At 37.0% G+C, this 14283-nt stretch overlaps 1 protein-coding gene across 1 annotated transcript in view; it reads right to left on the bottom strand.

The window, feature by feature from the left end:
• Window positions 1-14283, bottom strand: part of LOC115436195 (NIPA-like protein 2) — a 68235-nt gene that overhangs the window by 40007 nt on the left and 13945 nt on the right. The window lies entirely within an intron of this gene.

The following is a 14283-nucleotide window of genomic DNA, read 5'->3' as shown; positions in this document are numbered from 1 at the left end:
TATAATTTATTTATTTATTTAGTTAGTTAGTTTATTTCGAATATGCAACACGACAAAGTAATCTTACTTAGTCCTTAGAAATAAAACAGGTACTAAGAAGTCATGGGAAAAAAAAATTATACATATATACAATAAATACAGTGACTTCATTTGCACATTTGAAAAGGAGTGGGAGGAAGTATTATTATATTATTATATTATTATACAAAACTGACAGTACTTTGTTTTTGTGATTTTTTTGTTTCTTTGTTTTTTGTTCTTTTTTTTGAGTTTGTGTTTTTGTTGGGGGGGGGTGTTGCTGTTTTTTCTTCGTTTTGTTTTTTTTTTCACATTTGATTTTCGTATTTTAAATGACATATTTTGTTAAAATTCTGTCTTGTTGTATCACTGTAAAATATTTAATGGGTGAAAAGGCAAACCCAATAAAAAGTTACGAAAAAAGAAAAATCAAGTCCCTTGGATTTTCTTTTAATCTCTTCTTATTAGGCCCGAGCCGAGTAAAGCCGGCGCAGGGCCTATTGAGTCTGCAGTGGGCGCATGGGGACGAAATCGCCAGTGACGCAGTCGCCTTTCGCCACTGTCGCCACTCTCACACATATTCACATTCACGGCACTGAGACCTTTCCGACAATGTATATGACATGTGCACAAATCGCATATTTACACCTGCTCAGAATGAATGGGAGTCAATGGGACACGCCCACTCGGGGTCAGTCACGTGTGTAAGTGCACGACAGGTGACATCTGACCCCACACACATGTGGGGGACCTCGAGAACTTTCAAAAAAGGGCAAATACGTGGTTGCCATAGAAACGGCTATATTGTTCTTGCTCAGATTATTAGGCCCGAGCCGAGTAAAGCCGGCGCAGGGCCTATTGAGTCTGCAGTGGGTGCATGGGGACAAAATCGCCAGTGACGCGGTCGCCTTTCGCCACTGTCGCCACTCTCACACATATTCACATTCACGGCACTGAGACCTTTCCGAAGATGTATATGACATGTGCACAAATCGCATATTTACACCTGCACAGAATGAATAGGAGTCAATGGGACACGCCCACTCGGGGTCAGTCACATGGGTGTAAGTGCACGACACGTGACATCTGACCCCACAGACATGTAGGGGAGATTTTTTTTTTTTTTTTTTCTCTTTCTCCTGCGCTTTGAGCTCAATTTTGACCCTCTGAACATTTACGAAAACTCACCAAATTTTGCCTAAAATTCAGAAGTGCGAGAAATTGAATTTACATATACGTTTCGTAGATGTTGGTAAAGAAATGTTGCGGCAGCGCCCCCTTGAAAAGTGGAAATGCATTGCGCCAATGGGAGCGCGTCCAAAATAAAGTTTGTCGTAGAGCCACGAAAATCAGTACACAGATTCATCATGAGGAGACAAACAAAAAATACTATTATGGCCACGCCCCTAAACCAACCCTTAGTCGGCCATATTGGATTGAAATTTCCAAAATGCTGAGTCAGCGTTTTCGCTGACGTTGTATTTTAGCTATCTCCTACTAAGCCGTTTGGCCAAATGAGCTCAAAATCGGTGTACAGTATCTAGAGAAGTGGGGCATCAAAAGTTAGCCGAATTTTTTGAATCGGCATCACCGTTTTTGTGTGACGAGGTTGCAAACTTTGCAAAGTTTTTTCGAAAATTTACCATCACAAAAATTGCTTCAGCTCAGACATACGAACACCGATTTGTCTGAAATTTGACTCAGACGTCTATCTCCCAGGCCTACACCCATTTATTAAAAGAAATTGAAATTTCGCACTATAGCGCCCCCTACAAATGTATATTTAAAAAATGACATTAGCTCGGACATACGAACACCGATTTGGCTCAAATTTGACTCAGACATCTGTCTCCAAGGCCTACACCTATTTATCAAAAGAAACTGAAATTTTGCAATACAGCGCCCCCTACAAAATTTTTTAAAATATTTTTTTTATTAAAATTGCTTCAGTTCGGACATACGAACACCAATTTGGCTCAAATTTGACTCAGACATCTATATCCCAGGCCTACACCCATTTATCAGAAAAAATTTAAATTCGGCGCCATAGCGCCCCCTACAATGTTACCTTTATGAAAATTACTTCATGTTAGACATGCGAACACCAATTTGGCTCAAATTTGAATCAGTAGTCAATCTCCCAGGCCTACACCCATTTATCAAAAGAAATTGCCACTTCGCTCAGTAGCGCCCCCTACAAATTTACCTTCACGAAAATTGCATCAGTTCAGACATACGAACACCCATTTGGCTCAAATTTGACTCAGTGGTACATCTCACAGGCCTACACCCATTCAATGGAACAAATTGAATTTTGGCTCATAGCGCCACCTACAGATTTGTTTATACAAAATTTTGTTCAGTTCGGACATACGAACACTGATTTGTTTCAAATTTGAGTCAATTTGACTCAAATCTGAATCAGTTGTCAATCTCCCAGGCCTACACCCATTTATAAAAAGTAAATTTCTATTTTGCGTAATAGCGCCCCCTACAAATTTACCTTCACGAAAATTGCATCAGTTCGGACATACAAACACCAATTTTGCTCAAATTTTACTCAGTGGTACATCTCACAGGCCTACACCCATTCAATGGAACAAATTGAATTTTGGCTCCATAGCGCCCCCTACAGATTTATTTATACAAAAATTTGTTCAGTTCGGACATACGAACACTGATTTGTTTCAAATTTGAGTCAATTGTCAATCTCCCAGGCCTACACCCATTCATTAGAAGACACAAAATTTAGGGCTAGAGCGCCACCTGCTGAACGATGAGCATACTTCCATTGGACGTGCCCTTTGCGAGGGCCTTTAGATGCCGCTTGCGGCTTTAATTTTTTTTTTTTTTTTTTTCTTATTTTTCTTTCTCCTGCGCTTTGAGCTCAATTTTGACCCTCTGAACATTTACGAAAACTCACCAAATTTTGCCTAAAATTCAGAAGTGCGAGAAATTGAATTTACATATAGGTTTCGTAGATGTCGGCAAAGAAATGTTGCGGCAGCGCCCCCTTGAAAAGTGAAAATGCATTGCGCCAATGGGAGTGCGTCCAACATAAAGTTTGTCGTAGAGCCACGAAAATCGGTACACAGATTCATCATGAGGAGACAAACAAAAAATATTATTATGGCCACGCCCCTAAACCAACCCTTAGTCGGCCATATTGGATTGAAATTTCCAAAATGCTGAGTCAGCGTTTTCGCTGATGTCGTATTTTAACTATCTCCTACTAAGCCGTTTGGCCGAATGAGCTCAAAATCGGTGTACAGTATCTAGAGAAGTGGGGTATCAAAAGTTAGCCGAATTTTTTGAATCGGCATCACCGTTTTTGTGTGACGAGGTTGCAAACTTTGCGAAGTTTTTTCAAAAATTTACCATCACAAAAATTGCTTCAGCTTAGACATACGAACACCGATTTGGCTGAAATTTGACTCAGACGTCCATCTCCCAGGCCTACACCCATTTATTAAAAGAAATTGAAATTTCGCACTATAGCGCCCCCTACAAATGTACATTTACAAAAATGACATCAGTTCGGACATACGAACACCGATTTGGCTCAAATTTGACTCAGACATCTGTCTCAAAGGCCTACACCTATTTATCAAAAGAAACTGAAATTTTGCACTACAGCGCCCCCTACAAAATGTTTTAATATTTTTTATTAAATTGCTTCAGTTCGGACATACGAACACCGATTTGGCTCAAATTTGACTCAGACATCTGTCTCAAAGGCCTACACCTATTTATCAAAAGAAACTGAAATTTTGCACTACAGCGCCCCCTACAAAATGTTTTAATATTTTTTATTAAAATTGCTTCAGTTCGGACATACGAACACCGATTTGGCTCAAATTTGACTCAGACGTCTATATCCCAGGCCTACACCCATTTATCAGAAAAATTGGAAATTCGGCACGATAGCGCCCCCTACAATGTTACCTTTACGAAAATTACTTCACGTTAGACATGCGAACACCAATTTGGCTCAAATTTGAATCAGTGTTCAATCTCCCAGGCCTACACTCATTTATCAAAAGAAATTTCCACTTCGCTCAGTAGCGCCCCCTACAAATTTACCTTCACGAAAATTGCATCAGTTCAGATATACGAACACCGATTTGGCTCAAATTTGACTCAGTGGTACATCTCACAGGCCTACACCCATTCAATGGAACAAATTTAATTTTTGCTCATAGCGCCCCCTACAGATTTATTTATACAAAATTTTGTTCAGTTCGGACATACGAACACTGATTTGTCTCAAATCAATTGTCAATGTCCCAGGCCTACACCCATTCATTAGAAGACACAAAAGTTGGGGCTAGAGCGCCACCTGCTGAACGATGAGCATACTTCCACTAGACGTGCCCTTGGCGAGGGCCTTTAGATGCCGCTTGCGGCTTTAATTTTACTTCTTCTTTACTATGTAATCTTTTATAAATATCCTGTACATACTTCTTGTATTGTTCTGATTGTGGATTTTTAGTGAGTTGCTGGACAATTTGAAGTCCACCCATGCGGATGGATCATCCATTCCATTCAAAAAATCCACTCCAAGGACTCCAAATTTCCTGATTTTTTTTGCACTATAACACTGATGTTTCAGGCAGTTTCAGATGATGTATACAGGTGAGCCTTCCTTAAAGTCAAACCAAGGAACCAAAAACCCACCAACAACACAGAGGAAAAGCCAGAAAAAGCAAAAGGCATTGTCATTCCATACACAGCGGGGGTGTCTGTAAAACTACGAAGGATTTTCAACCAGCACAATATCCCAGTATATTTCAAACTCACAAACACCCTGAGACAGGCTTCAGTACATCCCAAGGACAAACTATTGAGGTAGAAGCAAAGCAACCTGGTCTCTGCTGTTCAGTGCAGTGAGGAACGTACAGACTTATGCAGAGGAGAAACCAAACAACCCCCATAAACGCATCAACACAGGAGAGCCTCCACCTCAGGACCAGACTCTGCAGTCCGTCTGCACTTGGAAGACAAAGGACACTCTTTGAGGACAGCAATGTCAGGATATTGACCAGAGAAGACAAACTGTTTGAGAGAGGAGTCAAAGAAGCCATTTTAGTGCAAGTGGAAAATCCTTCGCTGAACAGGGGTGATGGTCTGAGACACTACTGATCAAAAACCTAGAACAGCACTTTAAATAAGTTTTCAACTAACAACCTTCCACACCTGGACTCACCTGAAGTTGAAGGATTTGGACTGTCACCCACCCCTCTTATCAACGACCCTCAAACTCATACCCAATACCCACCAGTAGGGCTGTGCAATTAATCAAAATTCAATTACGATTTTGATTATTACACGCAACGATTACAAAAACTTTGTAATCGAGAAAAAACAGTTATTAATTTTGAGTTGTTTTAATTCACGCGCACGCAAGCTCCCATGAGCTGTTCTGCCCCGCCCCCCTCTAAGCTACAGCTGCCTGCTAGCCGGCAGGTCCACCCCAAGAGGAAAGTTGGACCTAGCGGTCTGGACAAATGGCAGGAGAATCACAGCAGAAGTGCTTGGTAAACAAAAAAGGCAAGTCCAATTCAATTGTATGGAATCACTTTGGGTTTGATGAAGAAGACGAAGAGCAAAAACACATCACATGCAAAAAGTGTTTCGTAGTTGTGTCCGCACCGACCGGTAACATAACAAACCTTTGTAACCATCTAAAGTTTAACCACCGCAACCTTTATCATAATCTTATGAAAAACTATAACACATAAAAACAACTTCGTCCGCAATGCAGTCTTCAGTCTCCGAATCTCTTTATGCTGTAACTCCCGTATTAACCTAACCCTAACCCGTATAACCCTAACGTACGTATTCTTGATGGCTGATGTATACAGAAGGCCTGAACTGAAACCTTACGGCACGCCACTGAATTTACTATGTTTCATACTACATTGAACATACTTGAATTTATAATTTGCACTTTACGTGAGTTTTTTTTTGTTTTTTTGTTTTTTTTTTTATTGCTACAGTTCTATGGCAAGTCTATAGCAGTTTAATTACAGTGCACTATTTATTTACAAAAGGAAACATACTTGAATTTACAGTATACTTATTTGCATTCAAAGATTTTTTTGTTTCATACAAAAGTGAACATACTTTGTTTTAGTGGTTAAAAGCTTCATTTATGTTTAAAGAGTATATTTTACATTGCTTTGCAAGAAAAAAATAAACAACTTTAAGGTTAAAAAAATAATCGTTTTTAATAATCGTGATTTCAATTATTGCTAAAATAATTGTGATTTTTTTTTTTTCCTATAATCGAGCAGCCCTACCCACCAGTGACCCTACCCCAGGGACACACCCTCTCTACGACCCTAACACTTAAATTCATTAACCCTGTAAAGCCTGAACCACTAAATCACTGACAGAAAATTCCACTTCTTTGAAACTGGAGCCTTCATAAGTCCTTCTGAATCACCTAAAAATGTTTTTAAAAAACATCAGTTTCCATGTGAGTTTCAATTTTGTATCATATTTGATACATCCGGTCTCAATGTTCAAAAATTATTATTTTTGAACAAAAACATGTCTAACACATTGGTAATTCCTTTTCAAAATTGGTAAAGTTCTGCCTCCTTCCTCATTAACGACAGTCTTGTAGTGTCACTGGAAAGGCCTCTGGTGAATGAATTCCTCCCCCCTGGTGGATTATCTGTGTATTGCATGTATCTAATTGTATGCATCAGGTTTTAAATATTACACAAATCAGGTAGAGGGCTTCAAAACTCATGTATCAAATATGATACGTTTGGCATTATAAGGTTAACATGGATTAACACCTGCACAGACCACTCCCCCTGCAGGTTTATAAGTCCAGTTTCCCCCACCAGTTATCTGAACTGAAGAAGTCTCTTGGATGAGAGATGAAATGTTTTCAAAAGAGCTAAACAAGGCCAGTTGAAACGAAAAGAACTATCAAGTAGAATGATGACCTGGGCCAATGAGAACCTCCACAGACATACAGATGGGGATAGTTATAGATGTCCAGAAGACAAATATTATAAAAAGGTAAAACCACACATTAAAAAAATGCAGCTTCAAACTATTATCTCACTTTGTTGTAGCTGACTGAGCGCAAATACATGTCTGTATAACATTGAAGGGAGAGGAAGCAGGATCCATTTACTTAAAATGTTTGGAGGATACCGTAGGCTGCTTTCCCTCATGCGCTGCGAAAATTATTGCCAAGAGGAAATTTAATTTTTAGGTCATAAACATACCAGTGGCTGTGGGCGGATAAAGTTTACAAAGAAATAAAAGCATGTACTGGGGGTGGACTGTGAATGATGAGGAACCTAAAGAAAGAAACTCAATCGCTTTTGAAAGAAGTAGCAGCAGCAGCAGCACAAGCAGCACGCTCATCCGAGAATTTATCCCTTGAAAGAGCATTGTGAGCGAGATGGAGGGTGGAGAGAAGGGGGACAGACAGTGATGGGAGTTAAGAGGTGGAAAACAAAGGAATAAGAAGCTAAGCAGCACCGAGGAGGGAGCTAGGAGATGAATGAGGAGAAGAGGTGGAGAAGAGACACCAAGTGAAGACGGAGTAGCCTTCAGTCCATTTGATGAGATAAGAGCTTGTGGATTATTGTCAATAACATCCATCTGATATTATTGACAATGAGGTGACGGCGCCGAGGCCAGACGACAGAATGAACAGAGGGTAAATTAATTCCTCTGGTCTCCAAATACTACAGCTGAGCTTTATTAGGTGGTGCAGAAGTCGTCTATCGCGCTGTCACAACTCATTATTAAACATAATCAGTGCAAACATGCAGCATCTCTTTACATTAAAACCAGATGAAGGGTCTTAAAAGTCACTAAGACCAAGACTGGACAAGGAAAATAGAAGTATCCTCTAATATTTGTGTAATTTATCCTTAGATGACAGAAAAGATGATATCCACAGAAAACAGTTAACTAAAGTTGTTTTTTTTTTAATTCAAATTTTTATTCAAAACAGTCTTATAACATTTTACGCATTGGTACAAAGTACACTGTTCTCTTTTCTTTTTTTTTGAAAAGGGAAAAAAGGTGTCAATATTGCTCACTGAAATGAAGAGAAAAAAAAAAGTTTCTTTTAGACTCCTTTAAACCCTAGAACTATTTCTGTGGCGCCTTTTCTAAGTGGTTTATTACCATTAATTACAATATTATTCAATGCATTTTGTATTTTTCAGTGAAAATGGGGTTGTTTCCTTTATTAATTTACTTATGTAGATAATAAAAACTCAGAGTAAATTCAAAGGTTTTTATAACAAAGCAGAGAAAAAAACTTATTTTTTCTACAAAATATATCATTAACTGAACATAAAAACGGTCATCTCCTTCCACTGTCATTGATCTAACTCCATGGGTTTTACTAGGTGAATCAGTGTTGTAGAAGATGACAGTGTTTCCACGGTAACTACAGAGTCTCTGAAAGTCCAAATGGGTCATATCGGATGACCATGAAAAGATGACAAACTGTATTTTACACCAATTATTTACATTATATATTAGTAGGATTAGTGGATCAGCGGGTGTTAAACATTCTAGATCAGTAGATGCTTTTGTACGCTGAATGCTGCTGAGCTCTTTAAAGGTTAATGAGACTAGTCAAAGCGAACTGTTGTCATCTTTTGAAAATGGCAAAATGAGAGAAATGGCAATGACATCTCCGCTGCAAAACTGTATTAAACTTTAATTAAATCTGCTCAATTTAACCTCAATGAAAACACAAAGAAACCAACTCTCCTCGGTCTCTGAGGGGCCTGAGCTGCTTCCACCTCTCCCTATTATTGTCATATTAATACTGATGTTTGGAAGCTGAGTTTAGAGCATGAACATGTACCAATTAACATTTAAATCATTACAACTCACACTAATGAGAAAGACACACGGTTTGCATGAATGCTTCTGTAATCATTTGTAAAGAAACAAGTGGCCAAAAGAAGGTCGCAGTTTTAAAGGTGTGATATTCTGCTTTTTTTAAATGGAATTATGCATTTTAAAACATTTCCCTGTGGTCTACATCAACTGTAAATGCTCTGCTTGGGTCTGAATTCTTCATTAATTTAACTCCACAGGTCCATCTTCAACCCTATTTCTGAGTAACGACACGAGAAAAATCGTTTTGAACTTTGGCCCTTTAAATGCAAATGACCCCACCCCCTCCAGCTTGTTTACCGTGCTTTCTGTCCTGTTCAACCACTTGTGTTCATTAATACAACCAACAACTGAACATTTTTGGTAAATGGCTCGAAGTTCAGACATATTTTCAGTTTTTACTACAACCGCTGCTGCTGACAAACAATTATGGCGTACTCGGAGGAATGTTCGTCAGAAGTCTTGACCTTGTATGTGCAAATGTTGTGACGTAACTAGTTATAGATGTAACAAATTAAGCAGGAATTTAAACGGGTTGTAGAAATCCACTCAGTTTTTTCGGAATGAATATAAAGATAGCTTTGCAGCACCTGGAGGGTTCAAATTCAAACTGTATGAAATATTAGGGTCAAAATACGCAAATAAATGAACAAAAGACTAATACAAGTGGGTTTACTAAGCCCTTTAAATCAGTGCATCTCAGACTAAACTTTATGCATGATGAAATTATCTTAATTTTATGCTTTTAATTTTGTCAAAAATTTGGTGTCAAGTTTAAAGACTCACTAATTTTCAGGTTCAATTCTGGGTGTTAACGGGCATAATATGACTGATTATCAGAAGGTTTTATTGAACACATAAGATGATACTAAACCTACAGCCAACTGAAGCTTTGATTAATGAAAACTGAGTAAATTATAAAGTTGAACACATAACAGTGGAAATGAAAAAAAACCTGAAAAATATTTGAAGTCTGAAACTACTAGTCTGAAGTGGAAATGTCACATGATCTGAAGTCTGTAGACCAGAGGAAAAAAATCTTTGTCTTTTTTGCCACCATGAAGAAGTGAAGAAGAGATGGACATTTTGGAATGTTTTGTGTATTCAGTTACTTCTTTGTGCAAAATGACACTTTGCAAGAAAAGCCTAGCTTCCATGCATTTCACTCCACAACATAAATGTTTCCTTTAGGAATTAAAAACGTTTGATTTTCACTGTTAAAACAACACACACTGTGCTCGAACATGTTACAGTTTGTAAGAAAAGGATTCACGGTGGATGATAAAGTCAAAATCATTTTATTAGGAGTTTTATTTTAATGCAAGGTGCTATTTTCACACAATTTCACAAATTAAATTTTGGCACAAACTACAACCACCTTGTGCATTTACGGTATAGCAAATATTTTGGCAGCGATAGGGTTTTGGATTTAGTCAAAGTGTGATATTTTGCACAGAATGGAAACAAGTTAATTATGATCTTTTCATTTTCCTGCTGTACATACTTCTCATATATCCAGACTGTATATTATTACAGAGACTCAGTAATGCATATTTGTGGTCATTAGAGCCTTATCAAACCAACAAACCTAAAGTGGGAACAGGCCTTTTGCACAGGACTGAGATAAAGAATGTGGGGTAATTATTTAACATTAAAAAGTAGCAAATACTACATAAAAACCCTTTAAAAATCATACATTAAAGATAAGTGGATTTCACTAGCAGGAAGGGGATGAAACAGTATAGCATTAATGTAACTAAAGTTATCAGACAAATGTAATAGAGTATAATGTATATAATTTGCCTCTGGGATGTAATGAAGAGACTGCATAAAACTGAAATATTCCAGTACAATTCAAGTATCTCATTTTCCACCAGAGAGACTTGGACTTTCAAAACAGAGATGTGTTCCTTTAAACCTACAGCACATTTTCAATTAGTTTTAACTTCACACAATCTAATTCCATCCAGCAGAGCACTTTGCAGTTAAACCACCCTCTTTATTGCATAACAACTCATCATCTCCTCACCAGCTCTGATAAAGAATTTAAGCTGAGTGGATTTATGGGTAATTTCAAATTCACAGTCGAGGCCCTGGCTTCTGTTCTGTCAACTCCAGATTCTCCTCAACACCAAATCTACTGACCTGTAAAACATCCACTATATGGACAAAAGTATGTGGACACGCTGAATTCAGGTGTTTCTTTTTTAACAGGGGTCTGGGATACAAAACAATGATGACAAATGTATAATATAGTTTTATGTTGGCATAAATATCATTGCATTGGTTAGTTTTGTTTCAATTATCATCTTTGCTTCCAAAACACCTCAGAGAGGGTTCTTTCTTAATTTCTCTCAATTTAGTTTTTTTTTTTTTTTTTTAATCCATGATGATGATTTGAAATGTTCTCTCTCCAAATTTCTAAAACACTTTTCGTGTTCTGACTGTAAATAATAATTTTCTACCACAGTCAACCATCTACTTTCTTCACATCTCACTTGGGAAGAAAAATCTCCAATTAAACTTTAAGGAAATATTGTTTATAACTATATGGACAAAAATAATGGGACATATCATGGCTACAGCTGTAAAGTGTCCTGTTCATGAGGATTTGAGATAAAAACATTAATATTTCCTTAAAGTTTAATGGGAGATTTTTCTTCCCAAGTGAGATGTGAAGAAAGTAGATGGTTGACTGTGGTAGAAAATTATTTACATTCAGAGCATGAAAAATATTTTAGAAATTTAGAGGTAGAACATTAAAAATCAAAGCTATGGATTAAAAAAAAAAAAAATCAATGTCGAGAGAAACTAAGGAAAATTAAGGAAATATTGATGTTTATATCTCAAATCATCATTAAACGGGACATCTTACAGCTGTAGCCATGATACGTCCCAATATTTCTGTCCATATAGTTTAAAAACATCAATATTTCTTTAAAGTTTAATGGGAGATTTTTCTTCCTAAGTGAGATATGAAGAAAGTAGATGGTTAGTTGTGGTAGAAAATTATTATTTACACTCAGAGAATACAAAATATTTTAGAAATTTAGAGGTAGAACATTCAAAATCAAAGTCATGGATTTAAAAAAAAAAAAAAAATCAATGTTGAGAGAAACTAAGGAAAATTAAGGAAATACTGATGTTTATAACTATGTGGACAAAAATAGTGGGACACATCATGGCTACAGCTGTAAGATGTCCTGCTCATGATGATTTAAAATATAAATATTAATATTTCCTTAAAGTTTAATGGGAGACTTTTCTTCCTAAGAGAGATGTGAAGAAAGTAGATGGTTAGTTGTGGTAGAAAATTATTATTTACAGTCAGAACAAGAAAAATATTTTAGAAAAAAAAATTCTACTTTCTTCACATCTCATTTAGGAAGAAAAATCTTCCATTAAACTTTAAGGAATTATTGATATTTATATCTCAAATCATCATGAACAGGACATCTTACAGCTGTAGCTATGATGTGTCCCAATATTTTTGTCCATATAGTTTATAAAGATCAATATTTCCTTAAAGTTTAATGGGAGATTTTTCTTCTTAAGTGAGATATGAAGAAAGTAGATGGTTAGTTGTGGTAGAAAATTATTTACAGTCAGAGCACAAACAATATTTTAGAAATTTAGAGACAGAACATTGAAAGTCAAAGTCATGGATTTAAAAAAAAAAAAAAAAAAATCAATGTTGACAAATTAAGTAAAAACCATCTCTGAGGCATTTTGGAAGCAACGATGATAATTGAAACAAAACTAACCAATGCAATGATATTTATCCCAATATAAAACTATATTATGACATTTATAATTATTGTTTTGTATTTCAGACCTGTTAGAAAAGAAACCCCTGAATTCAACGTGTCCCAATACTTTTGTCCGTATTGTGTACCACTCCACAGGCTGACAGGATTTTACCTTCAGTCTGTGTTTGTCTATGTGTGTATGAGAGGTAAACAGGATTTAGGCGGCAGCGGTTCAGTGATGAGATTCCTCAGGGGCTGATATCACGTCAAGGTAAAATGTGTGTTTGTGTGCGTGTGGTTGTGTTTGTGTTTGTGTGCATATGATAGAAATATTGAGCGGCAGCCGAACAGACAAGTGTCCAGGGTCTACTGTATGAGAGGTGACAATGACACTGAGGGAAGTCACGATCGGACAGACACTGTTATTCATCATGTAGTTCTTTCTCTAAACCAGGATCAATAACCTCGTGGAGCTGCACAGGACATGGTGTAAGTGGACCGCTGCTTTTTCTGTTCCCGAGCCCAAGAGGAGGCTGGTGTTTGATAAAGGAAGAGGCCAGGAGGGCAGAACAAGGCGTCTGAACTGAATACAAGGCAGTAGATGTACCGCCTGAGGGTCTGCTTCACACAGGAGGTCTTTCAATTTTAAGTGTGAAGCTTCATCTCACCTCTTCTTGGGCTCAGACGCCACAAATAAAGCAAACAGCCGCCATTAACCCTTTCATACACGGATTGTTCTAAATATCCAACTGGATTTCTTCACTAGTGGATTCCATGGATCAATAGTTTAACATGTACTTTAAAACTCATTGACCTTGTGGAGTTCAAAACTATTCAAATAATGCATAAAGCAGTGTTTTTCACCCGTTGGGTCGCCTGAAATTTCTAGTAATTGATAAAAATAAAAACTTACTAATACAAAATATATGGTGAGTTGAGAGAGACAATCCCAATCCATAAAAGACATGACAAACTGTGAGTCTGAAACTACAGCACTGCGGTTCTGTTTATCTGTCAAATGTTCATTGTGGTCGGTTTCAGATGCTGCAGCTCTTTCAAATTTATTGTTTAAGTTTTTTGAGCTGATTTAGGATAATTTTGGTGTGCTGAATCCAAAAATCACATTAATTTTGCTCAATCAGGTCAACTTTCTGAACTATGCTACATATTGGCTTTTTAACATTCTTGCTTACATTTATGGGCATTTTCACATCATATGATACAAAATTCTTTCATATTTCTTGCAATAAACGCGTTCTGAAGATTTTACTTTTGCCAATTTATGATTAATGGTTTTTTTAATATTACAGGTGAATGAAATGGCTTCGACTAGAAGATCTTGCAAAAATAAGCCTGACGTATCTGTGGGGAATACATCATTGTACCTAACAGGAATCAAGTCACAAGTTTCATAAAGTGTGCTTACCAATCTTATTTTGGTATTAATTATTATATTTTGTGAGAAGATCAAATTTTTCAAAATCAAATTAGCAAAAAAACCTGACCTGATTGAGAAAAACAGATGTCATTTTTGGATTTAGCGGTGCAAAATGGTCCTAATTCAGTTGAAAAAACCTAGACAACTTGCAAAAAACATTTTTTTGTAACCCAGTGTAATTCA

Source organism: Sphaeramia orbicularis, chromosome 16 (assembly GCF_902148855.1).
Source record: "Sphaeramia orbicularis chromosome 16, fSphaOr1.1, whole genome shotgun sequence".
In the NCBI taxonomy this organism is placed as follows: Eukaryota; Metazoa; Chordata; class Actinopteri; order Kurtiformes; family Apogonidae; genus Sphaeramia; species Sphaeramia orbicularis.
The sequence above is the reverse complement of the archived record's forward strand: the minus strand, read 5'-3'. Positions and strand labels throughout refer to the sequence as shown.